A 16,092-nucleotide genomic window follows, 5' to 3' on the forward strand; every position below is an offset into this window, starting at 1 on the left:
TCATCAGTTTGACAGAATTGAACACTCCTGAATGTGTCTTCAAACTATGCACTACATACTGCCACAAAGTGAGGTGGGTATGTGCTTAGCATGGCATTTGGGGGTGGCATGGAGCTCCAATACCATCAAATTTAATCTTAATCCATTCCTGAGATGGGACAGCTGCACAGTTTCACAGCTGAGTCTAAAGCAGAGACTGCTCATCGGGGCACCTGGTTCAGCTGGCTACAGAGTCTATGTCCCTACCTATTGGGGTCACTGCCTCAGTACATGGCAGCATGCCTCCCCTGTCTGATTCCAAGCACCTCTCTCACCAGTCAATTGTATTCTGTCAAAGCAGGGGCTTCCTCCAGGATGGCCTGTGTGTATGTCCCACAGGCATCCTGTGGTCTGCTTGCGGTTCCAGTGCTTGGGGAGGCCACTGCTAGGAACTGCAGCAGGTGAGAGGACTTCATGACCCTGAATCAAGTGATGGAGAATAAACACTTAAATTTTTATTAATATGGTGTGACAGCGTTTAAAAGAACCAGAAAATGAGAGAATTTTTCAGGGGAGATGAAGCCAACTGTGGTGTTGGGAATTGCTGGGTGAAACTCAGAAGGTGAGTCTAAGAGAGGTGACAGAACTGGCACTGTCTGCAGAGCGATTAGAAGATGGGCTACCAGAAGAAGAATGGGGCAGATGCAACCACTTCCTCAGGAGGCAGACCCACTGCAGCAAAGGTGGGAGGTGAGAAAAGTGCTTTCTGTCCCCTGACCGGCTGAGAGACACAGAAGATCCATAGCAGTCAGCAGATGTGCTGACTGGGCTGCTGCTGCCACACGTGGCATCCAGAGCACAGTTTGGTTCTGGCTCCAGAGCAGCTGGTTTCACTGCTGGTAAATACGCCTCATGTTCAGGATCTGCAGATGTGTGGCTCCCCCGATCTAAGGATGGAGATAGACACATTAAGGATGGGGGCAGCTTTAGAAGGGGAAGGGGCAGTGGAGTTGCAGGAGGGACGAGATCCCCAGCATGAGGCTTTCTCCTAACCCTTTCTAGAGACAGGAAGACCCAGAGAACCCCAGTTCCTGTCCCACAAATGCCATCTGCCCAGAACAGGGTTCAGTGACAGCTCCTGCAAAAAGGAGGCCTCTGGAGCCTCGCCCAGGGTTTCAGCGACCCACCCTCCTCACAGGGTTTCAACGACCTGCCCCAGGCTTCCTCACCCTCGTCCTTTGAGTCACTGGACTTCTGGTCCTGGAGCTGGGAAAGGAGTGCATGAACTCGGGTAGCCAATTCTGAGCAGGGCATGTTCAGAAGCAGGTAGGCCATCAGCTGGTTCAGGATGGACAGGTCTGAGGACTGGTAAAAAATCCTCAGGGTAGATGTCCAGTCATGTCTCCAGGAAGGTATGGATGGTGCTGTGGGCAGGTGATGGTTAGCTGAGGCAGAAGCCTGGCCTATCCTGGCCCAGCCCTCCCATGGCCCCCTGGCAGAGAGGGCTCCCATGCAGAGGCTGCCTAGAATTATGCACAAGGTACGATGGGCAGAGCTGTGAGGTCCATGTGAGTAGGGAGTACCACATACCTCCTGCCCAGGCTCTGATGGAGGACAGGTGAGAAAACCTCCCTGGCATGGGCTGGAATGAGGATGAAGTCCCACAGGAGCTGCCCCTAAGCCCCAGGCTCCCCCTGATCCTCACTTGCCAGAACCATGCCTCTCCCCACTACAGTTTTCCTTCCCCAGCAGGCAATGCCCAGCTCTCAGCACTCTAGTGGAAATCAGGTGTGTGAGATCCAAGCAGTGTCCAGGCCCTGCCCTTGATATCCTCACTCTGGAGACTTGTGTCTTCCCTCTTGACACAAAGCACACTCACTTCTTTACTTGTTCATCCTCTTTGCAATGAGGGTGGAAGAATCCATACCTAGAGGAGGCCAGGGAGGATGCCACTTGTAAAGTTTTGTGTCCCCCACAACTAAGCTATCCAGAAAGCTGGCTAACACTAGACTGAAAGCCCAGGGATGTGGAGGTTTGTCTATATTCTCTGAATTATGTGCTGCATACTTGGGAATATGCTTGCACACAGCAGGTATTTCATATATGTGCAATGAGTAAATCCTAGCCAGGTCTGGATACATCAATGTTGGAGATATCCAAGAAAGAATCCTAGACTTCTTATTCAAGTGGAAATATTGCTTTGCCTTAGGCCTCAGATAATGGAGCCCTTTGGTAGAGAGCTTGTTCATGGAAGAAGGGATAGGATAGTCACCCACATGAGACCCTCAGCTCTGGACATTCTAGTCCTAGGGCCAGGCCTGGGGAAGCATTGCCTGAGCTCATGCTGCTGGATCCTGACAATGGTCTAGAACAAATGAACTCAGAGAGGGGCAGAGTGCGCTCCACCCAGGAGGGACTGAGACCTCTGGACTGGGAAGTGGGTGCTCACCTCTGGAATAGCAGGTCCAGCACCTGCTGGGTAGTGGCAAATCTTCGGTAGGTATATAGGAAGGCAGAGACAAAGAAGGGGTCCCCACCCTGCAGGGAGGGTACCAGGTAATTCACCAGCTTCTCCAACTTGTTAGCACTAATGCCCAGCACTCCAGGTTCATCCAGGGTCAGGACAGACTCATTCTCATCCTGGGGAGAATCATGGAAGGAAAGTCCAGACAGGGACTCAGTGGCCACCTGCCAACTTACCCACTGCCATACTTCAAAAACTACACAGGAAGTTCTCGGTCAAAGTCAAACACACATCCCATGTGGGATCTGGGACAGACCAGGGGACATCACAATAATTGCCTGGCCTGTGTGGTTCTGCGCCTGGCTACTCTGAGTCATCTCTCTGTCCCTATGGGAAAATGGCCAGAGGCGTTGGAGGCGAGGGTGGACCCAGTGTCTCCAGACACCAGCAAGGCCCTGTCTGCAGGCTTTCCTGAGGCCTGAACCTTGCGTGGTCTGGAGACAAGAGAACATCCCGTTCTCAATAGGGTCTCCAGACAAGCCATCCCACTGGCACTAGCATGGAGCAATTGACTGCCTGGCTACCAGGGTTCCACATTCTGTTAGGTCTACTGTCAGGGAAGTAAAGTCACTTCCTGGGGTCCACTTACCTGAACCTATTCCTCAGACAAGACTTCACGAGGGATTTCTGGGATGCTGACTTTTCCCCACTCACTTGCCATGTGCACAAGTGGACATGGTTACCTCAACATCTCCCATTCCAACCTTCTGAGTCAGGACTGTGTGCAGACAGTGTCTCAGCTTCAAGGAGATTAAACTGTTTTTGTATTATTATTATTTTATGTGTACAAGTATATTGCTTCCATACATGTAAGTGCACCCATGTTTTGCAATGCCCAAGGAGGTCAGAAGACGTCAGATTCCCTGGAACTGCAATTACCTAGGGTTGTTAGCCGTCATGTGGGTGCTGAGATTCAAACCCAGGTCCTCTGAAAGAGCAGCCAGTGATCTTAACTGCTAAGCCATCTAAGGAGATTAAATTGTAAAAGTGCCCACTGCTGAATTCCATTTGTAACCCTGATCCCCCCCTTACCTTAACCTGTGCTTCTGTGTTCTAGTGGGAGATAGGGAAGTTGAGGTTGAAGCTGGATCCAGAGTGCACACATGCATATGAATATTGGTATTAAAAGCCCTCAGAATGTCAGAGTGCTCTTGTATTGTTTTGCCAGGAGAATTTCCTGCCCTCATGTTCATTTTAGGGTCCAAGCCCAGAGGGTTGCAGCTTTCTGCAGAACTGGCTCTACCCCACCCATCAACTTCCAAGGTGAAAGTTGGCCCAGCAGCATTGCTTCAGAAAAAAAAACAGCCTGTTTCCATCTAAATATTCCTCCAATCATGGTTTCCAAATTGAGGTGTACTGTGTTTGTTTTCAAAGTACATGCAGACATAGCTGACTTAGAAATGCAGATTGACACAGCTGGTATTCAAAAACACATTTGCAGACCTCAGTGATGGCACTGAATATACGGCAACAGAGAGGCCAAGACCAAGCCTGGCTGTCAGCTTCTGCCTGAAAATAAAGCACCATTGACACAGGGCCTTCCCAGCAGTTCTGAGAGTGAGACCTGGACCCTCACAGAGCCAGGCTTGCTCACTCCCAGAGTGACTGGACCCCGACCATGGTCTCAGCAGCAGTGCACGCTCACTCCTGCAGAGGCAGGCTCTCTGAGGATCCCTCAGCAAGGATAAACTGCCCACTGGCTTGTGCTTCTGCTGGTGAAGAGCAAACAGAGGTAGATGCTGCAGGTCATTGATGAAGGAGGGCAATACCAGCAGTGTGCCCGTGATAGGGAGAGGTGGCGAACAGACGTCTGTCAGAGTGTTTTGAAAGCTCATCTAAAGGGACCAGATTTCCTGATTTTCTCTGTACTTAAAGTGACTGTGCAATTTAAAGCCATTCTTCTAACCTGTTGTTTCAATTCAATTATTGAGATATTTTGCAGTTGTTTTGTTTTGTGTGGTTCTGGGATGGACTCCAGGTTCCCATGCATGCTAGGAAGTGCTGAACCACTAAGCTACACCTCAGGGCCACATTGTTTGCTTGCTTGTTTGTTTTAATGCATATGAATGTCAGGCCTACATGTATGTAAATTCACTCATCATGCAGTGTCCATGGAAGATAGAAGAGGGCATCGGATCACCTGAACTAGAGTTATGGATGGTTGTTAGTTGCCATGTGAATGCTAGGATTTGAACCTGGGCCTTCTGAAAGAGCACTGAGTGCTCTTAACCATTGAGCCATCTCTCCAGTCTGTAGTGCAGTTTCCATTTTCAGTCTTGAAAACATCCTTGTTTTCTCTGTAAATTATCTGATCACACTATGTCACCGTCCTGTGTTACCTGGTACTCCAACTGTTCTTTAATCCCTCACACCCTGACACTCCATCTCTTTATCTTTGCCCATTGCTTATCTTTCCTTGATGTTCCAAGTGGTTCTAACTCCAGATTCATTTGCTCATTTGCTGTTCACCCTTTTGGCAACCCAAGGTATTCATCCAGATGATCTCTGTCAGAGATTAGCAAACAGGCCAGTAATCTTTCTAGTTGACATAGCTGTAAATGTGCTGTAGCATCCCAAGTAATCTACAGCTGTAGAATGAGGATAGCTTTCAAATACCACTTAAAAAATGGGTGCCCTTTATCAAAATGCAATCTTGTTAATTCTGTGATTCTCTGTGGTGTTTTAGTGACTGCTGTAACATTGACTACTTTAATCTACAAAAGGGATGTGGTACCCTTGTTCTGAAAGTATGTCAGCACAAAACGAAGTGCAGGGAAAGACACTGGAGCATTAGAAAGAGAGTAGTTTCATACTGAACAATTCAAATGGTTATGGCCACTGAATCAGAGTAGTGGGGAAGGCCTGAGGTATGTAGCCGGCAGTATCTTTGGTACACAGCGAGGCGGCTGTGGCATTTTTCTGTAGTGTAGCAATCCTGGAGGTGGCCCCGTAGATGCCGGCAGTGGGAATTCTCTGAACTTTGGGAGCCACGGTGTACACGGGAGTTATTGGATGGCCCTGGAAAGATGGTGGCATGGACACCGCAGGAATGACGGTGCCAGCAAGCAGCAGCAGCGACAGCAGCACTGGCTGGGTCTGGTTGCACAGCAATGATGCCGATTATGTGCTGCATTGTGGGGAATCTTACCATCTTCAATCATTTTAGGGGCCGGGGCTGCTTGAAACATGAAATACTGGGTCCCGACGGCAAGGATGCCCACTGTACCAGGTTTAATGACAACTGGATTAACGATTTCCAAATTCGGCACAAGTTCATATCTTTTTCTTGCTTTCTCCCTTCGTGATATCGGCTATATATCACGACCAGTAGACTATCTTCCAAGGTAGGAACCCCCTAGGTCCTGGGGCTCTGTTGCCAGCCACACCTTGCCCTCAGCCTCTTATGCTGCCTGCTTTCTCAAAGTACTCCCCATTGGACTGGTTGAGCATGTTGTAGGGATAGTTGTAGTAGGCCAAAGAGTAGGGGGTCGCAGGAGTAGAAGTAGATGGGCTGCTATGCGACTGCCTCAGCTGTGCAACTTCCGCCCTTGGCCGCCTCTGGTAGCCGGAGTACTGTTCCTTGTCCACAGGTTTGGCTAGAGTGACATCCAGGCAGGAGCGCTGCAGCTCCATGCAGTTGACGTTATTTTTGGCATGCACCGCGTCTTTGTTGCTGGTGAAGTGCACGAAGGCAAAGTCGCAAATCTTCTTGACCGCTCCACACAGCCCGGGTTGAACTGGCCTAAGACATTCTTAATGGTGTCCTCGGTAGTCTCGATAGTGAGGTTGCATAAGTAGAGGATCTTCATGGTCTGCATCACGTCCTCATCCATGTCCATCTCGGTCTCAGCCCAGTCCACTGGAATGCGCCCTGGCACGAGCTTGCTGTGCACTGTGGTCGCCGCACGGGGGCTCTCGTACTCCACAAAGGCAAAGCGTCCGCTCTTCTTATCCGCCCTGTAGATGCACCTACGTTCCTCTCCGTCAGGGTCTCCTCGCGCTTCTTCATCTGGAGGATGCCTCCGATAAAGAGGTTGCACTTGTCCACGCTGCTTTAGCACATGCCCAGCGGGTGGCCCCGGCGGATCTGTAGTGTTGAACGCTTGGCCTAGTGCTTGTGGCAGTACATAACCAAGGCGTAGCCACGGTTCTTGCGATTCAAGTCCATTTTCAGGTGCAGCTCGTGGATGCGACCCACCGTCTCGAACACGGGCACCAGCTCATCCTCGTACGCGTCAGGCCGGTTCTTGCCCACGAAGACCTCGCAGCCTCCCTGGGGATATGCGCCCTCCCAGCTGGGTTGGGGGACCCCGGTACTTGCGCTCTGGGTTCTCTGGCAAGACAGCACTTATAAACAAAAATAATTGGGGATATTTGGCAAGTTGGTTAGTTTGTTTTTTGAGACAGGGAGCCAGCTGGCCTGGAACTCAGACGAGGCTGGCCTAGATCTCACAGAGATCCACTTGTTTCTGCTGCCTGAGTACTGGGATTAAAGGCATGCGCCACCACACCCAGCCTACAGCTGATACATACATACATACATATACATACATATATATATATATATACATAGATAGATAGATAGATAGATGATAGATAGATAGAGTCTTTTTTGAGAGAGGGCCTTCTTGTAGCCCCAGCTGTCCTGGAACTCACTATGTAGACCAGGCTGGCCTCGAACTCACACAGATCCGCCTGCCTCTGCTCCCAAGTGCTGGTTGATTAAAGGTGTGAACCACCATGCCCAGCATATTTTTAAAGGGCTTCTTACTGTTCAACTTCTTTATAAAGTCTATGTCAAAATTATAACATACCAATATTCTCTGTAGCATATGAAATAGATCTTTTTAAATATTTATTTTTGAAACCGGGTGTGGTGGTGCATGACTTTAATCCCAGTCCTCAGGATCTCTATGAGATCTAGGCCAGCCTGGTCTACATAGTGAGCTCCAGGCCAGCTGTTGCTGCAGGGAGACCTGACTCAAAAATAAATAAATAAATAAATAAATAAATAAATAAATAAATAAATAAATAAACAAAAATATTTAAAAATATTTTTAATTTATTACTATTTTGGGGAGTCTTTTTTTTTTCTTTCAGTCTTTTTGAGACAGGGTCTCCCTGTAGCCCCAGTTGTCCTGGAACTCATTATGTAGACCAGGCTGGCCTTGACCTCACAGAGATCCGCCTGCCTCTGCCTCCCAAGTGCTGGGACTACAGGTGGGTGCCACCATGCCCTGTGATCTCTTTTTTTAAAATTTATGTTTATGAGTGTATTGTCTGCATGTAGGTAAGTGCACCTGTGTTGTGCAATGCTGGCGGAAGACACAAGAGGCTGTCAGATCCCCTGGGACTGGGGTTACAGACAGTTGTTAGCTGCCATGTGAGTGCTGGGATTCGAATCCGGGTCTTCTGCAGGAATAACCAGTGTTCTTAACTGCTGAGCCATCTCTCCAGCTCTAATACTTTTGTTTTTATTAATGTGTATGTGTGTGTTGTGATGGGCATGTGTACATTTGTGCAGGTGCCAGATGAGTGTGTCAGAGCCTCTGGAGCTGGAGTTACAGGTTATTGTGAGCCACCCTACAAGGGTGCTGGGAACCAAGCTCTGGTCCTCTGTTGGGGACCCCTGCTGTGTTAAGTTGAAGTCTCTCCATGTCCGGATAGCCCAAGGGGCTCGGCGTTCTTATGCAGAGACTCCTTTTCCCAGCAGGGTGCCCTCCTACTCTCTTCCTGACTCATCTTTGAAGTAGCTGTCACAGATACATGGCCTCTGGCATAGGAACTGCCAGGTTTTCCTGTGTGATAATCAGGCAATGTCTGGCAGCTTGGCAGAAGCCCACCACCACATGCAAATGGGACATCCTGAAAGCACCTATCCACTAAGGCTTTTGCCACTGCCCCACAGAATAAATATCCTGGTTTCCCCTAATTAATCGGAGCTGAATCACTAAGACCTGGAGCCGAGCTGAGTCACTGAATAAAGGAGCTGTACCACTGAGTCTGACTGAGCTGAGTTCTGTGTCTTACTGCCTACGATTCAGTCTCTCTGGAGGGGGCTGTCCCTTCATAAACAACGACTCGTGAAGACCCTGCTTTCGCCGTTCCCGCACCTCCCCTCGTGACCCGGCAGCTGACGGATCTCGAACCTAGAGGCGCCAGTCCTCTAGAAGAGCAGCAAATCACTCTTAACTCTTAGCTGCTGAGCCATCTCTCCAGCCCCTCAATATCTGTCTTTCTTTTTTTCTTTGATTTTTTGAGACAGGCTGACCTTGATTTTACAGAGATCCTCCCGCCTCTGCTTCCTGAGTGCTGGGATTAAAGGGATGTGCCACCACAACCAGCATAGATTCCTTTTTATTTTTTATTTTTATTTTATGTGTATGAATGAGTGTTTTGCCTGCATGTATGTAAGTGCACCCATGTGATACAATGTCCACGGAGGCCAGAAGAGGGTGTCAGATTCCCCTGGAAATAGACTTACAGATGGGTATTAGCAGCCATGTGGGTACTAAGAACTGAACTTGGGTCCTCTGCAAGAGCAGCCAATGCTTTTAATCATCTCTCCAGTCTCATAAATTTCTTTTTAATAAAATTTTTATATTATTTCTTTAAAATAAACAAAATCTAATTCTTTAGAGACAGTATCTTACTGTGCTGCCAGGCTATCTTGGAATTTCCTATGTAGCCCTTATGTAACCATCTTTCTTAACTCTGGCTTTGAATGAGTCTATCTAGCTCTCTAAAGGCAACTGTCACCAGACCCTTCTGCTCCCTGCTCGCCTCCCTACTGCAGTGGCCCCAGGACAGCCCCACAGCTGACTGGCCCCTCTGTTCCTCTGCTCTGGCTCTGAGAGGTCAGGTTGGGCTCTCTGATCATGGCACCACCTGCTCTTCTACCCTACAGTCTGCTCCAACTGACCCTGCTCTGTTGGTCCCCCCTCAGGGTCTTTGATCTCTTAGGCCATAGGTTTGCTCTGCTCTTCCCTTCTCTGCCCATGGCCATTCCAACATGCATAGTCTGCAGTTTGTGAACACTGGTACTAAGCCTGTGTGCCATTATCTATTGGGTACTCAAGGCTGACACCCAGCTAAAAGCTGTTCCACGTGATTTCATTCTCACACTTTCCATGATCACCAAGTCCTTAACTAACTACAAGCCTTTCTTCTGCAGGCCTAGATTCTGGGGATTCCTGACTTTGCCATATCCACTGGCCATATTGAACATCTCCTTAACTGCTAATAGAACTCTGGGAGTGCAAGGCTAGGGATTTTCATGTCCTTCTTGAGTGTCCTTCTGTTCCAGGGTCATGAGACATGATCATGAATTGGGGTGATTGGAATTGGGGTGATGTCAAACTGAGGGAACCAGGAACCTTAGGCAGGAACTCAATGAATGAATGAATTCAAGGCCTCCTAGCAGGACTCTAAGACCAGAGGTATACGGTTAGGGGCTCATCCAGAAAGGGACACTACATTGTGAAAAGAGACCCTCTTCACACAGGTACTGTGTGCTCTAAAGGGCGAGGATGCCCTCTGGCAGGGCCAGAAAGGTCACAGCATACCAGAAGGGATGCTTCCCCAGATGATAATAATGACATGGGGAGATCTCCCCTTGCAGAAGGGTACAGAGTTGGGGAGGGCATACCCACTCAAAGTAGACAGAGGAACACCTTGGTTTCTCCTTCTGTTCAGGGTCCTTATCCTTGTGATGTAGTCTTCATCATTGGGAAGATAGTGACCTCCACCAGAAAAAGGGAAGGGAAGGGAGGGGAGGGGAGGGAAAGTAAAGGGAAGAGAAAAAAAAAGAAAAAGGAAAGGAAATAAAGGGAAATGGAAGGAAAGGAAGAAGCCTTAATACTTTATGGGCACTCGCACAAGTAGTATGAGTTGTTCTCTATCCAGGGTTTTATGTCTTCAAGAGAAAACCCAAATTATACTAGAACTATTTAATCAAAAAGTTGCCAGACATAGTGGCCCACACCTTTGATGCCAGCACTTGGGAGGCAGAGGCAAATGGATCTCTGTGAGATCAAGGCCAGCCTGATCTACCTAGGGCTGGAGTAATGACTCAGAAGCTAAGAGCACTTACTGTTCTTACAGAAGACCAAGCAACTCACAACTGTAACTCTAGACAGTTAGGGAAACTGATGCCTCCTCTGGCCTCTGTGAGCATTGCATTCACGTGGTATACTGCATATATGCAGGCAAAACACTCATCTGCTTATAAATAAATAAATAAATAAATAAATAAATAAATAATTTTAAAAGTGCCTTACCTTGTAGCCAACAAGTAGTAATCTAGTTAATAAAAATAGATAAAAAATGTCCCCAGGGGACTGGTGAGATGGCTCAGTGGTTGAGAGCACTGACTGCTCTTGGAGAGGACTCAGGTTTGATTTCCAGCACCCACATGGTGGCTAACAACCATTTGTAACTCCAGGTCCAGGGGATCTGACGCCCTCTGCTGACCTAAAAATATATTACTGATACTAAGTAAAAATTTTTTCTTTCTTTTTTTTTTGAGACAGGGTTTCCCTGTAGCCCCAGCTGGCCTGGAACTCACTATGTAGACCAGGCTGACCTAAAACTCACAGAGATCCACCTGCTTCTGCCTCCCAAGTGCTGGGATTAAAGGTGTGCACCAATATACCTGGTATGGGAAATATTTTTAAATGAAAGATGATTTTATGTGATAAAATGCAGTTTTGTCCTATAAAAATAGCATCTTCCTGGGGATGAAGAAATGGCCCAGTGGTTAGGAGCACTGGCTGCTCTTGACCCGAGTTACCCATTACCCACATGGTGGCTAACAACAGTTCATGACTCCAGTTCCAGGGGATCTGATGCCCTCTTCTGACCTCTGTGGGCATTGCATGACACAGAGTGCACTTATATACATGCAGGCAATACACTCATTACGCATGAAATAAATAATAAAAAGAAAATAATTTAAAAAAATAAAAAATAAGAAAGTATCATCCCAAAATAAAATGAGAAAGAAAATTAAAACCTGAAGGTTAAAAGGCTTGTGAGGGCTGGTGGGATGGTCAGCAGGTAAAGGTACTTGTTTTGGAGCCTGATGACCTGAGTTCAGTCCTGGGATTCACATGGTAGAAGGATAGAACCAACTCCCAATAGTAGTCCTCTAATCTCCATGCATGCACACCACACATACACATAAATAAAATAAATGTAACACAAAATTTCAGGAGAAAAGATTTGTGAAGGATGGAACTTAAAGCATGCTGTATGTTTAAATTGGTTATAATTTAATGTTTTAAGGTCAAAATTCAATATACTGATATAAAATAAGAGCTTAAACCTCTATATTAAGCAGTAAGGTTCTCTTAAGGTATATTACTCTGCCTTTAAATAAGATTTACCAAAACAAAACAAAATAAACAAACAAAAAAAACCACCTAGCTTAAAAAACCAAGTATTTTAGCAGGGCTCAGTGGGCCATATCTGCAATCCAGCACTTGGAAGGTAGAGCCAGCAGCAACAGGAGTTCAAGGGTAGCCTCAGCTACTTACAAAGAGGGTTCCAGACCAGCCTGAGCTATATGAGAACCTGTCTCAAAAGACAAACAGAAACTTGCACGAGTTTTATGATTTCTCAAGAAAATTATTTATATTTTTTGTTTATCGGGCTTTTAACATTCAATAAAAGTTGTCTTTAAAATTTTTTTTACTTATTATTTTATGTGTATGAGTGTTTTGCCTCATGTAAGGGTATCACATAGGTGCCGTGCTGGTGGAAGCCAGAAGAGTGTGTCAGATCCCCTGGAACTGGAGTTATGGATGGTTATTAGCTGTTATGTGGGTGCTAGAAACCAAACCAGGTCTTCTGCAAGAACAGCCAGTGCTTTTAGCTGCTGAGCCATTTCTCTAAGCTCTAAAATTTGTTGTAACAAATTCTAAATTCATTTAAATTGTTTCTAAAGCCCACATATAATGGCTGTATAACTCTAATTAAATAAATATTATTTTACATTACTATGACAATACTAAACACCATATACACATGATAATAACTATTTTTGTTTTGTTTTGTTTTTGGTCTTTTTGAGACAGGGTCTCCCTGTAGCCGCAGCTGTCCTGGAACTCACTATGTAGACCAGGCTGGCTTTGAACTCACAGAGATCCACCTGCCTCTGCCTCCCAAGTGCTGGGATTAAAGGCGTGTGCTACTACCCCCAGTGATAATAACTATTTTTAAGCAATGGAAGCTAGCTAAGCATGAGGCCAGAGAGCTAGCAAGTAGTGCTCCTTCATGGTTTCTGCTTCAAGTTCCTGCTTGAGTTCCTGCCTTGACTTCCCTCAGTGATGGACTGTGACCTGGAAGCTGAAATAAACTCTTCCCCTAAGTGTTTGTCACAGCAACAGGAGGAAACTAGGACAGCACACTATCTGTGTCACTACCCTGTTACCTGCTGTTCCACCCCTTCTCTAATCTGGCCTCTCTTTCACTCCCTGGCTTCCCATCTCTTCATCTATACTCAGTGTTCATCTTTCCTTTTGTTCCAAGTGGTTCTTGTTCCAAAGTCATTCTCTCTTCACTCCCTTGTCAGCTCACTTAAATAATTTGGAAATAGTGTGGACAGTAAATTAAAAATTAAAAATCTGTGCCGTTTGTCAAAATGGAGTGCAGTTGTATCAGGTCTTTAATCACTCCTCTTTGGGATGTTTTCTTGTTTTCTGTAACATGGTCTTCTCCAGTTCTACACAACTAGGGATCACTGACCTGGTACCCTTGTTCTAGAAGCTGGCCAGCACAAAAAGAAGTGCAGGGAAGGACAATGGAGAGAGACCCAGAGAGGAGGCGGTCCAGCCCTGAGCAGTCCCTCAGCACACACTTTCCTGCTTCCCCAGTGGCTGCTGAGCTTGGCCCCTGCCACCATGTGGAGGAAAATGAGCACAACAGGTGAGACTAATACCTCAAAGGCAGTACAGTCTATTTATTTATGAGTAAGAACATCCAAAGATAGGTTTGGCTGCAGAAAGTGGCTAGTTAGGAACAAATGAACAAATGAGTGACTAGACGTTTGTATCTGTGTCCACCCAAGAATGCTTTTTTTTCAGTGACTGGAATCTGGAGGGAGTCATTGCTCTAGTGTCGCAGATGTTCAGGATTTGCTGCTTTACCAGCCATCCTTATGAGCATCATAAAGACCTCATACTCCCCAGGGCACAGCCCCTGCTCTCCAGGACGTAGCATGTAAGGTGCCCCATTATAGAAGTGCCCTGCTGGTGAGACTGCTGTGACAAAATACTCTGACCAGTACTACCTTGGGGAGGAAAGGGTTTATTTAGCTTACATATCTCAGGTCACAGTTCATCCATGAGCCCAAGGTAGGAACTCAGGGCAGGAACCTGGAAGCAGGAGCTGGAGCACAGGCCATGGAGGAACGCTGCTTACTGGCTTGCTCTCCTGGCCCCTGCTCAGCCTGCTTTCTTATGCAACATAGGCCCACCTGCCCAGGGGCGGCACCACCCACAGTGGGCTGGGTCCTCCCACATCACTCATCAAGAAGATGCCCCTCAGACATGGCCACAGGCCAGTCCAATAGAGGAAATTCCCCAAATGAGGCTCCCTCAAGCCAGGTGTGCCAAGTTGACACTAAAGCTATCCAGCACACAGAGACAGAAGGATCAGGGGTTCAAGATCATCCTCAGCTCAAGTTCAAGATATAATGTTAATACCACAACTAAGACAGTACAACCTTAAAAACCCCAGAGTCCTTAAAAAAAATCCAAACACTTTAAAGTCCATAGTCTCTTTTAAAAGTCTCAACTGTGGCTGGGCTTCTGTAAAATCCAAAACAAGTACTGTCTTATTTCAAAGGGAAGAATCGGGAACACCTAAGCAAAACCAAAGTCCGGCAAAGTAGCTCAAGTCTGGACATCTGAGATTCATTCATGATCTGGGCTCCAAAGTGTTCTGGCAGATCCACCTCTCTGACTCTGCTGTCCACAGCACACACAGCTCAACTCACAGACTCAGGCCAGCTCCATTCCACACCTGTGCCTATTGCTGTCCTTAGTGGTTGTCCTATGGTCCCGGCATCTCCAAAAAGCTGGGGTTGCCACTGAAACTGAGGCTACACCTTCACCAATGGCCTCTTCTTGCCTCTTGGGGTGCAAAGCCTCAGTTTCTCTCCATGACCCCTTCAATTCTGGGGTCTTTGCTGCAACTGAAGCAGCACTTCCATCTATGGCCTTTCCTGGCCTCTGAGTGCCAAGCCTCAGCAGCTCTCTATGACCCCTTCACGCTTTCAACACCAGAACCATGCTACACATTACCAAGCCCTGCTTCCAGCTTGAAATAGAGGTGCGGGTCCCCTCTGTGTGCTGACCCTGAGGAAATACCTCCCAGAAGACTCCACCACAGTGATGCTGGTCTCTTGTTACTTACAGCTGATTTTTCAACCCCAGCTAACCAATATCAGTTGTCCCAGTAAAGCCAAGGTTTTACTTCAGGTTCTGGTCTCTTCTTAATCACAGCTGATTCTTTAGCCCCAGCCAACCAGAACCCACAGATTCTCAATATAAAATCTCACACAAACAGCTCTGATAGACTCCGCTTCCCTTTGAAGCTTCACAAGCCAGGCCTCCATCATCTACAACTCTTTCAGCATAACTGTACCAGGTTCCACTGCAACAAACTGAGCACTCAATGGCTTTTCCAGCCCAAAGTTCCAAACACTTCCACAATCCTCCCCAAAACAACTGGGTCAGGTCTGTCACAGCAATACCCCACTCTCTGATATCAATTTCTGTCCTAGTTTGTTTCTTCATTGCTGTAACAAAATACTCTGACCAATACCAACTTGGGGAGGAAAGGGTTTATTTAGCCTACATATCCCTGGTCACAGTTCATCCATGAGCCCAAGGTAAGGACTCAGGGCAGGAACCTGGAAACAGGAGCTGGAGCACAGACCATAGAGGAGTCCTGCTTACTGGCTTGCTATCCTGGCTCCTGCTCAGCCTGCTTTCTTATGCAACATAGGCCCACCTGCCCAGGGGCGGCACCACCCACGGTGGGCTGGGCCCTCCCACATCACTCATCAAGAAGATGCCCCTCAGACACGGCCACAGGCCAGTCCAATAGAGGCAATTCCCCAATTGAGGCTCCCTCAACCCAGGGGTGTCAAGTTGACACTAAACTATCCAGCACAGTAACTTATAAAATCACTTCAACAAATGGCTTGGTGGGGCTGGAGAGAGATGGCTCAGTGGCACTAGCTGCTTCTGCAGAGGACCTGGGTTTGATTTCCAGCACCCACATGACAGCTAAACACCTTCTATTAACTCCAGTTCCAGGGGATCTGATGCCTTCTCCTGTCTTCTGTGAGCACTGCATGACACAGGTACACTTACATACATTCAGGCAGTACACTTACACACAAAAATAACTTACAAAAGTCTATAGCCTTTCGATATACCAATAACAAGCAATCAGAGAAAGAGCACATGGAAACACTCCCGTTCACAATAGCTGCAAAAAACATAAAATACCTTGGAATAAACCTTACCAAAGACATTAAAGAGCTCTACAATGAAAATTTTAAATCTTTAAAGAAAGAA

General features: G+C 47.1%; 2 pseudogenes; both read right to left on the reverse strand.

Annotated features, from left to right (window-relative positions):
* Positions 1-317: 317 nt before the first annotated feature.
* On the reverse strand, positions 318-2,955 carry LOC103748020 (annotated as a pseudogene).
* Positions 2,956-5,332: 2,377 nt separating this feature from the next.
* The window catches only part of LOC103748021, a 27,080-nt pseudogene continuing 16,320 nt past the window's right edge, over positions 5,333-16,092 (reverse strand).

The sequence above is a fragment of the Nannospalax galili genome, unplaced genomic scaffold, assembly GCF_000622305.1.
Source record: "Nannospalax galili isolate Female #2095 unplaced genomic scaffold, S.galili_v1.0 scaffold43, whole genome shotgun sequence".
NCBI lineage: Eukaryota > Metazoa > Chordata > Mammalia > Rodentia > Spalacidae > Nannospalax > Nannospalax galili.